This window comes from Dipodomys merriami, unplaced genomic scaffold, assembly GCF_024711535.1.
Source record: "Dipodomys merriami isolate MVZ:Mamm:240054 unplaced genomic scaffold, mDipMer1.0.p SCAF_2237, whole genome shotgun sequence".
NCBI classification, from domain to species: domain Eukaryota; kingdom Metazoa; phylum Chordata; class Mammalia; order Rodentia; family Heteromyidae; genus Dipodomys; species Dipodomys merriami.
Window position 1 is genome coordinate 25,791 of NW_027203646.1, and position 15,509 is coordinate 41,299.

The 15,509-nt window shown below is 37.7% G+C and overlaps 1 long non-coding RNA gene across 16 annotated transcripts in view; it reads left to right on the forward strand.

Moving 5' to 3' along the window:
- LOC138835046 (uncharacterized) overlaps positions 1–15,509 on the forward strand; it is a 44,419-nt gene that overhangs the window by 23,914 nt on the left and 4,996 nt on the right. For 13 of the 16 annotated variants that reach the window (XR_011374372.1, XR_011374376.1, XR_011374378.1 and 10 more), the window contains one exon: positions 2,554–5,252. The exons of 2 other annotated variants lie outside the window; for them this stretch is intronic. This is a non-coding gene — a long non-coding RNA (uncharacterized lncRNA). Of the gene's footprint in view, positions 1–2,553; positions 5,253–11,868; positions 11,988–15,509 lie in introns of all 16 variants that reach the window. One more of the 16 variants, XR_011374386.1, reaches the window with a different exon arrangement.

Genomic DNA, 15,509 nt, shown 5'->3' on the forward strand with positions numbered 1-15,509 from the left:
ACTTTTCAGATAAATATTCTATTTGTATAAGAACATAAGTTCTTTTAAGAGTCAGACTTCTTTTGATGATCATCAAAATTAGAGATGTAAGATAAACATTGCTAAAACTTACTAGTAATAAGTTTTTATTATTGTGAAAATACCATACAGAGGGGTTACAATTACATGAGCAAGGTAATGAGTACAATTCTTTTTTTTGGGTGGGTGGTCCGGTCATGGGGCCTGAACTCTGGGCCTGGCACTGTCCCTCAGCTCTTCAGCTCACAGCTAGTGCTCTACCACTTGAGCCACAGCACCACTTCCGGCTTTATTCTTTTTGTTTATGTGGTGCTGAGTAATCAAACCCAGGGCCTCATGCATGCAAGGCAAGCTCTCTACCACTAAGCCACCTTCTCAGCCCATGAGTACAATTCTTATTAAGCATTGTTGCCTCCACCTTACCATCCCTGCCCTCCCATCCCGTGCTCTCGCACCCCCGCCAAAGTTGTAAGATTCATTTTTCGACATAATGTCTTGTACATAATGTCATTGTAAGAAATTCTAAATCCATAACCACCTTAATCTTTTCCCCCAAACTGAGTCAAATTTTATTGGCTCTACCAGGTAATTATTTAACTGTATTTTCCCATTATGTATTTTAAATTTGAAGGATGTGAATAAGTTGCAAATGAAAAAAAATGTGCTACTTTCCTATTTTTTATATTGTATCAATTTACTTCTTAATTCTAAACATTGTAGATCTGAGCTTTCAGAGACTGAGCAGCCATAATAACTAGGATAGAACTAAATGTAGAAGGGTTGACCAAGTCAATAGGATACTTCGATGTATTTTGATAGGCTTCAGTTTTTTAATGTGTTGATTCTTTTACTTATAATATTTTCTTAGCCCTTCCCTTATTCGTTCTTGTTTACTTCCTTTGTTTCTTGTTCCCTCTTTAACTCTGCCAAGTTATACTGCTCTATTTTTGATTCTTGATTCCAAAGATCTGGTTTTACTCCATGCCTCAAAATTTTAAGTTGTACAGAATCAATTGCGCAATATTTACTAAAATCTGTTCCATGTATTAGAAGAAGACAGTGGCTGAAAAACACCATTATCTCCTAATGAAACAATACTCTTGTTACAGTCTTTAGACCAATGAGGCTTCTCTTGTATTTCTGAAGACTTGCAGTAAAATAAAAGGGAGATTTCTATTTCACTGGTTTTCAGTGCCCTTGCCATGGTATTTTATTTTATTTTTTTTTTATTTTTGTGAACATACTGTACAGAGGGGTTACAATTACATGCGCAGGATAATTCGTGCATTTCTTATCAAGCATTGCAGCCTCCTCCTTTGTTTACACTTCACATCCCTTCCCAGCCTCCTCCCCACCCTCCAACCCAATCCTCCCACCTCCCACCCCCACACCAACGTTGTAAAGCTCATTTTCGACATGACAACTTGTACTTCTCATTGTTGCAACAGGTCCACCTGTATCCTTAAACGACTTGTTTTTCTCCATCTCCTCCACAAGTTATACTGACATCAAATATAGTGAAAGCAGGGGTTATCCTGTGGGGGAGGGACATACAAAGCAACAAAGAAATAATCTTACAAATGCATTAGAAACAAATGCATGAAAGAAAAAAAACATTAAAATACATATCTAAGGGTTCATTTTCCTAACATCACATTATCTGACCTTTTCCGCTTGACTCATATATATACTAGATATTGCAAATAAGGGAAACCATGGGACCTATGTTTCTTTGTACCTGGCTTGCTTCACTTAATATAATTTTCCCAAGTTTTTCCATTTCCTAACAAATGGGGCAATGTCATTCTTTCTGATGGAGGCATAGAATTCCATTGTTTATATATACCACATTTTCTTGATCTTTTCATCTACTGAGAGACATCTGGGTTGGTTCCATATCTGAGCTATGGTAAATAATGCTGCAATAAACATAGTTGTGCTGGTAGCTTTAGTGTGGTCTTGTTTGTAAACATTTGGGTAAATGCCCAAAAGTGGGATTGCTGGATCATAGGGGAGCTCTATGTGAAGTCTTTTGAGGAACCTCCATACTGCTTTCCAAAGTGGTTGAACAAGTTTACATTCCCACCAACAATGAAGTAAGGATCCCTTCTGTCCACATCCCTTCTAGCATCTGTTGTTGTTAGAGTTCTTGATTTTTGCCATTCTAACTGGAGTGAGGTGGTATCTCAATGTTGTTTGATGTGCATTTCTTTTATGGCTAGGGATGTTGAGCATTTCTTCATGTGTCTATTGGCCATCCTTCTTTCTTCTTCAGAGAAGTTTCTCTTTAAGTCTTTAGCCCACTTATTTATTGGACAGTTGTTTCTTTGAGGATTTGTTGTGGGGGTTTAATTTGTTGAGTTCCAAGTATATTTTAGATATGAGACCCTTGTCTGTTGTATGGCTAGTGAAGACCTTCTCCCAATCTGTGGGCTTTCTATTGATCTTGCTAGCTATGTCCTTTGCCATGCAGAAGCTCTGCAACTTCATGCAATCCCATTTGTCCAAACTTTCTTTGATTTGTTGTGTTTCCAGGTCTCTATTCAGAAAATTTTGGCCTGCTTTCTTCAAGGAAATAGAAGAGGCAATCCAAAAATTCATATGGAACAATAAAAGACCCCGAATAGCAAAAACGCTCCTCAACGGAAAGAACACTGCTGGAGGAATATCAATACTAAATTTCAAACTCTACTATAAAGACATAGTAATCAAAACAGCTTGGTATTGGCATAAGAACAGACCTCAGGACCAATAAAATAGAATTGAAAACCCAGAAATGAACCTACAGACCTATAGCCATCTAATCTTTGAAAAGGGAGCTAAAAAAATAGAATGGAAGAAAGACAGCCTCTTCAGTAAATGTTGCTGGCAAAATTGGTTAACTACTTGTAGAAAACTAAAGCAAGATCCTTATATATCACCCTACACCAGAATCAATTCCAAATGGATCAAAGACCTCGAAGTCAAAGCAGACACTCCGAAAACATTACAGGATGGAATAGGAGAAACCCTAGGTCTCCTTGGCTCATGCCGAAATTTTCTGAATTGCCATGGTATTTTCATGCACTGAAAAACTGCAGAGAACCCATGTCCAGAATTCCTTCCCAGCCAACTCTTGGAAACTTTCACCTTAAAACCAGTGTTCAGATGCCTCAAATATCTATCTTTAAGTCCCCTTTTTCAAAGGATAGTCAATTGAAAGTTGCTATATTATCATCATTTAAAGTATTTTTTCTCTGGAAATACTAGGATTTGAAATCAAGTCTTTGACATGGTAGTCAATTACTCTCTCTTTTTTTTTTTGGTCCGGTTGTGCGGCCTGAACTCTGGGCCTGGGAGCTGTTCCTCAGCTCTTCAGCTCAAGGCTAGCGCTTTACCACTTGAGCCACAGTGCCACTTCCGGATTTTTTTCTTTTTGCTTATGTGGTGCTGAGGAATCGAACCCAGGGCCTCAGGCATGCAAGGCAAGCGCTTTACCACTGAGCCACCTTCCCAGCCCCCTCAATTACTCTCTTATGAGCACAGAAGTGCTTGTGAGTTTTGAGATAAAAATCTCTGGTTTTGGCATGAGCCAGCATAGGCTGTAATCCTCTTGTTCTTTGTGTGTGTGTGTGTGTGTGTGTGTGTGTGTGTGTGTGTGTGTGTGTGTGTGTGTGTATGTGTGTGTGTGTGTGTGTGTGTGTGTGTGTTTGTGTCTACGTGCCCTAGCTGAGATGATAGGTGTACACCTCTACACTCTTTCTGGTTGAGAATAGGGTCTTGTAAAGTTTTGTCTCATATTGACCTTGAACAATGATCTTCCTCAGTCTAATGAGTAGGGATTGCAGATGTGAATCACCATGCCTACCTTTTCTTTTCTTTTTAAAAATGCCTTGATGATTGTACTGTTTTATTATTCCCATTGGAAACATTATGTGACAAATTCTATTCAGTTACTGATTCATCTTACTCATTTAGGTTTTGAAATTTCAATATCATTTCCTATAACAATAGATGGCAACATTTTGCATTAAGATTACAGACATTCTGTTTTTTTTCTTGTGTTTTGCAGCATGAACTGCCCTTACTCAACCCTATGCTAACAAAGTAGGCAGCAGAACTCAAAATGCAAGCAAGCAAAAGAATACTGAGTGAAATCCACTTTGAGTGAAATGCATCAGTATAGCATTTTTGAATGAGAAAATAGCAAGCAAGTTTAAATGAACTAATTTGTAGAGATTACCTTTGTCTCACTGCATTTGCATTCTTTTCATATTGTCATTCTGCACCATAGTTTGAGGAACTGTAACAATTTAGAAAATGAGTCAAGTTAGATTAAAAATGCACTAAATGATACCAGGAGGAAATCAACTGTTGTGTTGGGAATGTTTTGATATCTTCCTCTTACATTTCTATTTCCCTAAGAAAGGAAGACAAACTTCAGATCTATCATTGGATTCTTTCCAAACTATAACCATAACTTTTGCTTATATATCTTCAGAATTGTATTCTTGGAAGATGTATGGTGAATCTGAATTTGACAGTGTTAATCTCCACCTCTCAAGATACAGGCTTCAGTATAGTAGTACTTGTTTATTGTTTATGTCTAGGTTAATCAAAGCCTTTTTTCTCTATTTTACCTCTCTTATTCCCAAATATCTATTGATACTTGATATATTTATATAGACATATTGTTATCAAATATTTAAAACATGCATAAGACATTGTTGAGCTATTTTTGGGAATTTGAGCTAATATACATACTATTGTGAGGATAATAATATATCAATAACCTATTGATACTTCTACTCCACTTCCCAATTTTCCCAAGCACTAGTCATATTTATACATGAACATATTTCATGATTTTTGAGATCCAAACACAGTATTGTATTGTCCTGCTGTCATGCAGTAAGTACATAGAAAATGTTAATGGAATAAATTTATTTGGTACATGTTTTGTATAAGGCTCTGCTTTGAGAGCTGGACGCTTTCTTTTGGAAATAAAGTGAGGCTGGGCACTGGTGGCTCACACCTGTAATCCTAGTTACTCAGGAGGCTGAGATCTGAGGATCACGGTTCAAAGCCAACCCAGGCAGGAAAGGCCATAAGACTCTTATCTCCAATAAACCACTCAGAAAACTGGAAGTGGCACTGTGCATCAAGTGTTAAGAGTGCTAACCTTGAACTGAAGAGCTGAGGGACAGCATCCAAGCCCCATGACCAACAACAACAACAAAAAGAATGGAAATAAAGTAAGACTAAGAAGGTGATTGGGTCCTGGCTTCAATGAGCGTATTTAAAAAACATGATGACCATTTACACTTTTAGTTGTCACGAGAGAGGAGGGGGGAGAAGTGTAAGAATTCTAGCCTCAAATTTAAAAAGGAGATATGTAAATTTAAAAAGTAGAGGGCTTGACTGTGTGGTGAAAGATGGAGTGACCTGTTTGAGAAGATTGTGCTCAGTTCCTGTAAAAGTAAAATGCTAGTTATGGATGTTTATTTTCCTTTTATGTTGAGGCAGGAGACAAGAACTTAGAATAGGAATATATAAATGCTTGTGGAGGCTTTTAATATTGAATAATTAGCAGCAAATATATTTCTGCTCATATATCTACCTATCTAGCTATTTATCATCTATCTACATAAATATATACGTAGACTAACATTGTATGTCTGAATGTCATGATAAAAAGTATTGTATTATTCAATCACCTACTAGCTAGTTTATATGTTTCTTCACTTTTTAAGTTATGAATTAGCATGGTAAACATCATCTTAGCTTATCAATTGCCTCTCTTTTATTGTTTTGTTACAGCCAGTGGGTTAAAGGGTACTAGTACTTTTAGTGCTTTTTGTATATATTTTCAAAAGGTCTTTTTGACAATTTATATTACTCTGAGTATAATATATGATGTTATTTGACTGAAACAAGTTTTGTTTTGCCTTTTGTGCCTGTATTGTGTATTGCCACAGCCCCTCTTCTGGTTTTTTATTATTTATTTACATATAAGGCTCAAGGATCTTCTTGCTTGGATTGTCTTTGAACTAAGTGCCTCAGATATCAAGCTGAGTAGCTCGGATTAGAGGTGTGAGTCACTACTACCAGCCTAGGAAGATTTCTTTTTAGTGAGTTTTGAGACATGTGTGTGTGTGTGTGTGTGTGTGTGTGTGTGTGTGTGTGTGTGTGTGTGTGTGTGTGTGTGTGTGTGTCTGTTGGTACAGGGCTTGAACAATGGGGTCTGGGCACTATTTTTGAACTCTTTTTGCTTGGGGCTAGTGCTCTACCACTTGAGCCAGAACTTTTATTTCTGACATTTTGGTGATTAATTAGAGGTGAAAATCTCATGGATTTTCCTGCCCAGATTGGCTTCAATACTCAAATCCTCCTAAGAAGCTAGAGTTACAGTTGTAGCCACTGGCACCCAGCTAAATTTTTTTTGTTTTTTATATTTTGATTATCTTCAAGTAGTTGTACAAAGGGTTTATCTGTCAATGTACCAGTTTATAAGTACAAAGTATCTTACTCAATATCAATCCTATCATCATTCTACCACCTCCCTCTCACCAACCCAAGCCATTTCTTCAACTTTCCTCATTTCATAGGATATGCATTGAATATTATCACTGCATACTGCCATTACTACCCACTCTTCATTCATTTACACTCCTCCCCTTTACTTTCCCCTGTTATATTTCAATTTCCAGCTTCATTTTGTTGAGCTACCACTCTGCATCTGAAAGCTTAAAAATATTTTTACAACATATATTACCTATCAAATATGTTGCAGATTATTTTTTTTCAAATATGTTATTCTAGTTTTTGTTAGTGATATATACCAACATACTATTTTATGCCAAAATTAGTCCATCTTTTTTTCTTGTTTCTGATATTTACATTTTGCTTTAAAGTTCCTCCCTGACTCCACAGTTAGAAAACATAATCTCTGTTTCCTCCATATACATTCATAATTTCATTTAAATAACATCAATTTATTTATATTTAAGCTCTAAAATGCTGATGTAATGGCACTACCTTCCCTATTATTTTCATCGAGATAATAATAGTTTTATTTTATTTTTTGTGCTAGTACTGGGGTTTGAAGTCAGGAACTTGCTTTTCTTACTTGGCTTTTTGTTAAAGGCTTGAGGTCTACCTCTTGTATCACACCTTCACTTGTGGCTATTTTCTGCCTAATTGGCAATGAAAACAAGCAGATAGACAAGGTTGGCCCATATAATGCTGTACTATAAGTAAGCTTATAGGAGATACATAGTGTAAATGGGATCATTTTTCTTGGTCTTGTTTGAATATTTTCAGTTCTTTACATAATATGTTATGGCTTACATCTTTGCTGTTTTTGTATCATATTGCAGACTATTTATGTGCTGCTGCTATCTTTTGATGGAATTACTTGTACTTTATGAATAGAAAGGAAGTTTTAGAGGGTGCCTTCTTAGAATGAAAATGTAAATGTAAGCCATCTTTCTAGAGATGGTGTTTTGTGTCCTTTTCTTAAATATCTGTAAAGCTTCCCCAATGCTTTGTCTTTAATCAACTTGTCATGAAAAAATATCCAGGCCTTTGTTACCTATAGAAATCTCGGGCTGTCGTTAATGATTTCTCAAAGACACAGTATTAGTATTGGCCAGCAAGAAAGTCCGTAAGACTATAATCTTCAGAAGACCGGAATTGACCCTGTTTCTAGTGGTAGAATTTTGAAGAGACAACACCCAAGCCCAAAGTTCAAGGCCCACAACCGACAAAAAATAATAAAATCCGAAGTGTAGCCGGGTGCTAGTGGCGCACTCATGAACAGTCCTCAAAACCTGAAATTAGAGATGTGGCTCAAAATGGTAGACCACTATCCTCGAACTAAAGAGCTCAGTGACAGCACCCAGGCTGAGTCCAAGCTTCATGACATCAGTGATGAAGAACAACAATCCAAAGACAAAACTAAAACCACAAACAAAAAACCCCACTAAAGTGTACACAGAGGTCATTTTCAAAGCAACACAAATACATGAAGTTTCATGTGCTTTCATTTAAAGTGTTGTAGTTTGTGGGTTATGTTTAGACCTATGAGGTTTTTTTTTTAACTTGGCATATTTAAAAATATTTTTATAATTATATAGTTGATGTACAGAATGGTTACAATTTCATAAGGCAATTAATGAGTCCATTTCTTTTGGACAATATCACCCCTTCCTCTGCTCCCTCCCAATTTTCCCATGCCACATTTTATAACTACAAGTGCCAACTCCTAGGACATCATTTATTGTAAAATTATTTACTGTGTCAAAATCACCTGACAGAATTCTTCAGTGAAAAAAAAATTTGGTCTAGAGGTTTTAGGAGGAATTAAAAACTTTTTTAAAAAATTAATTATATATTGAAGATTTTTATACATACTAATGTTTCTTGAAACCAGATTTTGCAGATGTGATGTTTCCTTTGTAGTTTTCCCCCCTGCCAGATTCTATTGTGCACCATTTTAGTTGGTTTCTTTCTTGGTTTTTATTTATATAGGCCATTTCTTTTTTTTTAATATTTTTTGGCATTTTAATTAATTTATTTATTTTTGGGTCCAGTCGTGGGGCCTGAACTCTGGGCCTGGGCGCTGTCCCTCAGCTCTTCAGCTCAAGGCTAGCACTCTACCACTTGAGCCACAGTGCCACTTCCGGGTTTTTTTTCTTTTTGCTTATGTGGTGCTGAGGAATCGAAACCAGGGCCTCATGCATGCAAGGCAAGCGCTCTACCACTGAGCCACCTTCCCAGCCCTATATAGGCCATTTCTTTCAGTAATTATCACTGTAAATTAATTATACAAAGACTAGTTCTTGTTGTTGTTGTTTTGTTTTGTTTTGTGCTAGAGATCTAACCCAGAACCTCACATGGTCTATCAAGACCTGTAACATCCATATCCTTTTTTTGTTTTTTTGAGACAAAAAATTTTACTGTAGAGATGGCTTTGAACTTGCAGTCCCCTTGCTTCTGCCTCCACAGTGCTGAGTATTACCATTCCCCATTATACATAGCTTTAAAAAATTACTTTATTGATGTTTTAGATGTGATATACAGTGAGGTTACATTTACATATGTCAGGTGATAAGTACATTTCTTTCCTTTTCCTTAGTATCATCTGTTCCCTCATTCTCTCTTGCCTTTCTTTCCATCTCCTCCACTAGTTGCTTGGTTCACTTACATCAATGTCCAATGCAGTTGATGAGCCCCACTGCTATCTATTTTTACTTGTCTTCCACTGATTCTGTGCTCTGTCCCCACCTTCTTTCACATATGCATGTGAATACACCATATATGAGGTAAAAAAATAGAGTCATCTAAAAATGATAAGACAAATTAAGAAAAGGTCCTTTGTTTTCTTTGGAGTTCTTTTCAATATGTGTATGATTTTATATATATGTCTATGATTTATATATATATACATATATATATATATATATATATATATATATATATATATATATATATATATATATATATATGAAGAGCTGCTTGTGTATTACATTTTGGTGCTTTTCTCCTAAGGCTATCCTCTTTTGGTCTCACTATATATCTGTGTCTAGAACCCTGTATACTTGATCATATCTTGTTGTGCTTTAAATCTAACATCTGCATATCAGAGAGAACATGCACCTTTTTTGTTGCTGTTGTTGGTCATGAGGCTTGAACTTTGGGCTTGGTCGCTGTCCCTCAGCTCTTCAGCTCAAGGCGAGTGCTCTACCACTTGAGCTACAGCGCCACTTCCATTTTTCTAGTGGTTTATTGGAGATAGGAGTCTCACAGTCTTTCCTGCCCAGGCTGGCTTTGAACTGTGATCCTCCTGAGTAGCTAGGATTACAGGCGTGAGCCACTGACGCCCAGCTCATGCACCTTTTGTCTCCATAATCTTGGCTTACCTTGCTCAACATGATTTGTTCTAGTTACATCCATTCCCCTACAAATGCCATTATTTTATCCTTTGTAATGGCTGTTTAAAATTCCATTGGCTATAGGTACCACATTTTTTGTATCCATTCATCTGTTGTGGGACATCTGAGTGCTTCTTGTGGGAGGTTGTGAATATTGCAGCAATGAATTTGGATGTGCAGGTATCCTGTTCATATTCTGGTTCATGATGCTCAGAGTAAATGCCTAGGAGTGGTATGGCTGGATTTTGGGAAGGTCTATGTTTAGTTTTTTGAGGAACCTCCAGACTGCTTTCCAGAGTGGTTGTATTAGTTTACACCCTCCAGTAGTGCAATAGGTTCCTTTTTCTCCACATCCCCGCCAGCATTTGTTTTTGTCTGAATTCAGAATATTGACCAGTCTAACTGGGGTGAGATGGTATCTCAGGACTGTTTTGATTTAAATTTCCTTTATGGCCAGGGATGACAGTTTCTTTGCCATTTTTACCTTGTATTCTAAGAAACCTCCTTTGAGGTCCATTGCCCATTTAGTGATTGGTTTATTAGACTTGGGAGGGGCTTAGTTTCTTGAGTTCCCTGTTTATATGGAATATTAGGCCTTGTCTGATGTATTGCTGGTAGAGATTTTTCCCAATTGATTGGCTGTCTTCCTTGTTTAGTACCTATGTCTTTTCATTTGTCCAGTCTTTCTCCAATCTGTAGTTCCCCTGGGATTTGATTTAGGAAATTCCTGCCTGAGCCTATAAGTTCTAAAGTCTCTCCTACACTGTCTTACAGTAGTTTCAGAGTTTTGAGTCTGAGGTTGAGGTCTTTAATCCATTTTGAATTGATGTTAGTGCATGTTGACAAACATGCATGTGGCTTCCTGGTTTTTCCAGCACCAATAGTTGAAGAGGCTATGTTTTCCCTACTGTATGTATTTGGATCCATTGTTGAATATCAGATAACTGAAAGTATGTGGTGTTATTTCTAGGTCTTCTAATCTCATTGGTCTTTGGTTCTATTTTGGTACTAATACCAAGCTGTTTTTATTACCATGGCTCCTTGTAGAACTTGAATTTCTTTGCCTATTTTAGGTCTTTTGTTGTTCCACATGAATTTTTTTATTTGTTTTCTCTATTTCAGTAAAGAACACCATTGGGATTTTGGTGGGGATTTCATTGAATGTTTATATTATTGGGCCATTTTTTTTTCATTTTTTTTTTGGTTGGTCATGGGGCTTGAACTCGGGGCCTTGGTCCTGCCTGAGCTGGCTTTGAACTGTGATCCTCAGATCTCAGCCTCCTGAGTAGCTAGGATTACAAGTGTGAGCTACTGGTGCTTGGCAGTATAGCCTTTTTCACAATATTGATTGTACCTCTCCAAGAACATGAGAGGTCTTTCACTTTCCTAGTGTCTGATTTCTTTTTTAGATGTATATAGTTTTTACTAAATAGATCTTTTACATCTTTGGTTAGGTTAATTCCTATATATATATATATATTTGAGGCTATTGCAAATTGTGTTGTTTTCATGATTTCCCTTTCTGCTTGAGCATTGTTGGCATACACAAAGGTTGCTCATTTTTGTGGATTAATTTTGTATCCTGCTACTTTGCTGAAGTGGTCTATTATGAGTTTGGGAGTGGAGTATTTGGGGTCCTTCAGGTATAACAGCATGTCATCTGCAAATAAGGATAGTTTCATTTCTTCTGTCCTTATGTGGATCCCTTGAATGTGCTTTTCTTGCCTTACTTCTCTGGCTAAGGATCCTGTAACCATATTGAAGCAGAATGGAGAAAGTGGGCATCTATGCATTGTTTCTGATTTTAGGGAAAATGGTTTTAGTTTTTCCCCATGTAGTATTCTTTTGGCTGTTGGTCTATGATATATTACTTTTGTTGCTTTAAAGAATTTTCCTTCTGTTCTTTGAATATAAGTGCCTTATATTCTTTGAATAGGAGTGGATGGATTTTGTCAAAGGCTGTTTGTACATCGGTTGAGATGATCATGTGGTTCTTGATCTTGGCTCTGTTGATGTGCTGAATTGCATTTATGGATTTGCATATGTGGCATGTAGGTATGTATGTATATATCTTGTGTATGTTTCTTGCATCTGTGGGATGAAGCCTACTTTGTAATTTTTCATGTGGCATCCCAGATCTTGTTGTTTTGTCTCCCCTCCTCCTCCTCCTCCTCCTCCTCCTCCTCCTCCTCCTCCTCCTCCTCCTCCTCCTCCTCCTCCTCCTCCTCCTCCTCCTCCTCCTTCTTCATTTTTGGTAACCTCACAAGTGGTCTGTCAATTTAATCACTTTTTAAAGAAGAAGCTTTTTGTTGTATTAATTTCAGGTATATTTAAAAAATTTCTATCTCGATTTCTGCCATAACCTTTTTTAACATCTCTCTCCCTTTAGATTTAACTTTTTTCTTCCTTTTCTAGCAATTTTAATTATATCATGAGATTATTTACTTGAGCTGCTTCTGTTTTCTTTATGCTTAGGTCTTTCCCTTCAGCACTGTTATTGCTGTATCCCAGAGGTGCTGTTGTGATGTGTTTCCATTTTCATTGAATTGGAAGAACTTTCTAATTTCTTCTGTGACCCAGGTCTTACTCAGTAGTGTGCTGTTCAGCCTCCCTGTATTTGACTAATTTCTACAGTATGCTTTGTTCTTACAAACTAGTTTAATTCCACTATGGTCTAATAGGATGCAAGGGATTATGTCAATTCTCTTTATTTGTTTAGGTTCTTTATGTGAACTATAAAATTATCTATTTTGGAGAATGTTCCACAAGCTACTGAGAAGAGGTTATGGTGTCATTTAGTTCAGAGGCTTCTTGGCTTGTTTTGTTTGATTGACCTGTCCTTTGGTGAGAATGGAGTGTGAAACTCTCCCACTATTATTTTGTTTGGGTCTTTCTTGTTCTGTAAATCCAAGAGTTTTTGTTTAACACATTTAGATGCGCTATTGTTTGGTGCACAGACATTGACCACTATGATTTTCTCTTTATGGATCATTCCCTTTATTAATATGTAGGGACCTACATTGTCTTTTTGTACTGATTTTAATGAGAAGTCTGTTTTTTATCAGATATCCATATGGTGACTACTGCCTTCTTACAGGGTACATTTGGGTGGAAGATCTTTTCCATAACATGACTTGGAGTTTGTTTTTACTTTGGCTGTGAGATGGGTCTCTTGGAGACAATAAATTAATAGATCTTGTTTTCTTTCTTTTTTTGCTATTTATTTATTTATATTGTGAAAATACTGTACAGAGGGGTTACAATTACATGGGCAAAGTAATGAGTACATTTATTATCAAGTATTGTTGCCTCCTCCTTTGTTTCCCCTTCCCATCCCTTCCCATTCCTTCCCATCTCCCCTCACCCCCTAACTCCCCCATGGATCTTCTTTTCTGAGCCAGTCTGTAGTTCTTTTTCTTTTGATTGGAGAATTTGAGTGTGTTAATGTTTAGGATTATTAGAGAGAGATGTGTTATGTTATCTGCCATTTTCTTGTTTTCTTGTTGCTTCTTTCCTTTCCCTGCACTTACTAAATTGATCTTCTAGTGATTTCTGTCTGATATGATTCCCTGATCTTAATTGTTTTCTTCAGATTTTATTCTTCTTTTATTATTTTTTGCAGTGTGGGTTTAGTGTTCATGAATTTCTTTAATTTTTGTCATGAAAGGTTTTCATTTCGATAGCTTCTCTGGGTACACCAATTTGAGTAGGCAGTTGTTGGAAACTACATTATCAGGCTCTTTGCATTGAGGGTTTATGTGGAAAGGTCCTCAGCGATTTTGATTTTTCCATTGTAATGTAATTCCTTCTTTGATTTTGTGGCATTTAAAATCAGTTCCTTGCTACTCAGGTCTAATGGTTTTACTATGATATGTATAGAAGTGTTCTAGGATCGTGTCTACTAGGTGTTCTATATGCTTCTGTTATGCAGGTGAGATTTTCTCTCTTAAGATTGGGGAAATTTTCTGTAATGATCTTATTGAATAGGTGTTCCATTACTCTTTTGAAATTTTTCCATCTCACCTATCCCAGTTTATATGTTGATTTGAGTTCTTGGCTTTTTCTGCCAATTCTTGGATTTCCTTTTGGTAATTTTTGAGTTCTTTTTTCCATACCTATTAATTGCTGTTCCAGATTCTCTGTTTTATCCTCAACTCCTGATATTCTATTTTCCATCTCACTTATTATGTTACCTATAGCTTCCATTATGGTTTGCATTGTGGAAATTGACAACTTATGGTTCCTATATCAGGTCTCATTGTTAATTCTATCTTTTAATGAGGTATATACTGTGTCTATTTTTGTCTGTATCTTTTTTGAAGTGTTGGAATTTCTTTGATATTTCTTTTTGTGTTCTTGAAATTGCTTTTCCATCTTCCCTTTTATTTCATTGGCCAATTTGGCCATCATTTCTTTACTGGTTCCTTTGTCCTCCATTTCTTCTTCCTTGTTACTGTAGTTCTTTCCTGGATTGCTGCTGGCTTTTGGATTTGGTTTGTTTTCTTGACTGTCCATGACTCTTGTAATCTTTCCTTTTGGTATATGCATTTGGGTTCAGGGATTGTCGGTGCTGTAGTCTAATCTTTGTCTGTTGGCCCAATTTTTGCCTGTCAGGTACCAACAGCCTTCACTTTGCCTGGGCTGGTTTACACTGGGTAGGGTAACTGAAGCAGGGTCCCCAAGCTGGCTAGCACCTGTGTGCATAATCAGCCCTGGGATAACTGAAAGGAGCTTGGTCTGGTCTGCAGCGGGGACTGAAGTTAGCTTCAGGAGTCTGGGTTAGGCATTGGCTTCAGAAGGATTGGGGTCCTCACTGTGCACAGGGCTTTTTTTGTGCCTTGGCCCTGGGTTGGTTCTCTTCCAACAAGTGACCAGCAGTTGGTCTGGTGCATCTTGTATGTGTTTACATGTGCTCTGCCTGTTACTCATACATTTACTCTTTTTGCAGTTCCAGACAGGGACCAGTGGGTCCTGGCAGGGTTCAGTGCTGCAGCTACCAACAAGGGTGTGCTCTGTTGGTGGACAGCATGTACCTGTGATTTGACCTGCAAATGTTTAATGGGCCTGCAGTTCTCGTCAGGGTTTGGCACCTAGGCAGCTTGCACTCCTGTATAGGGCTGGTGCATGCATTCACTTGGCTGTTCCTGGTGGAAATGCTCTACAGGTGGCTGGTTAGCACACATGTTTGTGTTTTCTGACAGGAGAGCCCTCTACCAGTGCCTGACTTGTCTGTTAGGGAGGGCCGAGATTTGGACTACTCTGGGATGAGGGGGCATGTCCCTGTGGGTGAGTGAACGTTGGTTCTCACACTGACCTTTCTCTGGATAGCCAGTGCTATGGGGGATACAGGGTCCTAGCACCTGTCTAGTTGGAGTTCCTGTAGCCTTCCACTGGAAGCCAGCAGTTGGGGTGGTGGGAATATGGAAGGGCTCAGGCCTCTTTGTGTGCTTCAAGTGTGTTGTTCCTTCTTAGCAGGGAGAGAGGTCCAGATCAACCTCTGTGGGTCACTAACCAGTGCTGCAGTACTGGTCTCCTGTGTGGGGTGAGTGGCTCCAGCCTGATACTTACTGATCCTAG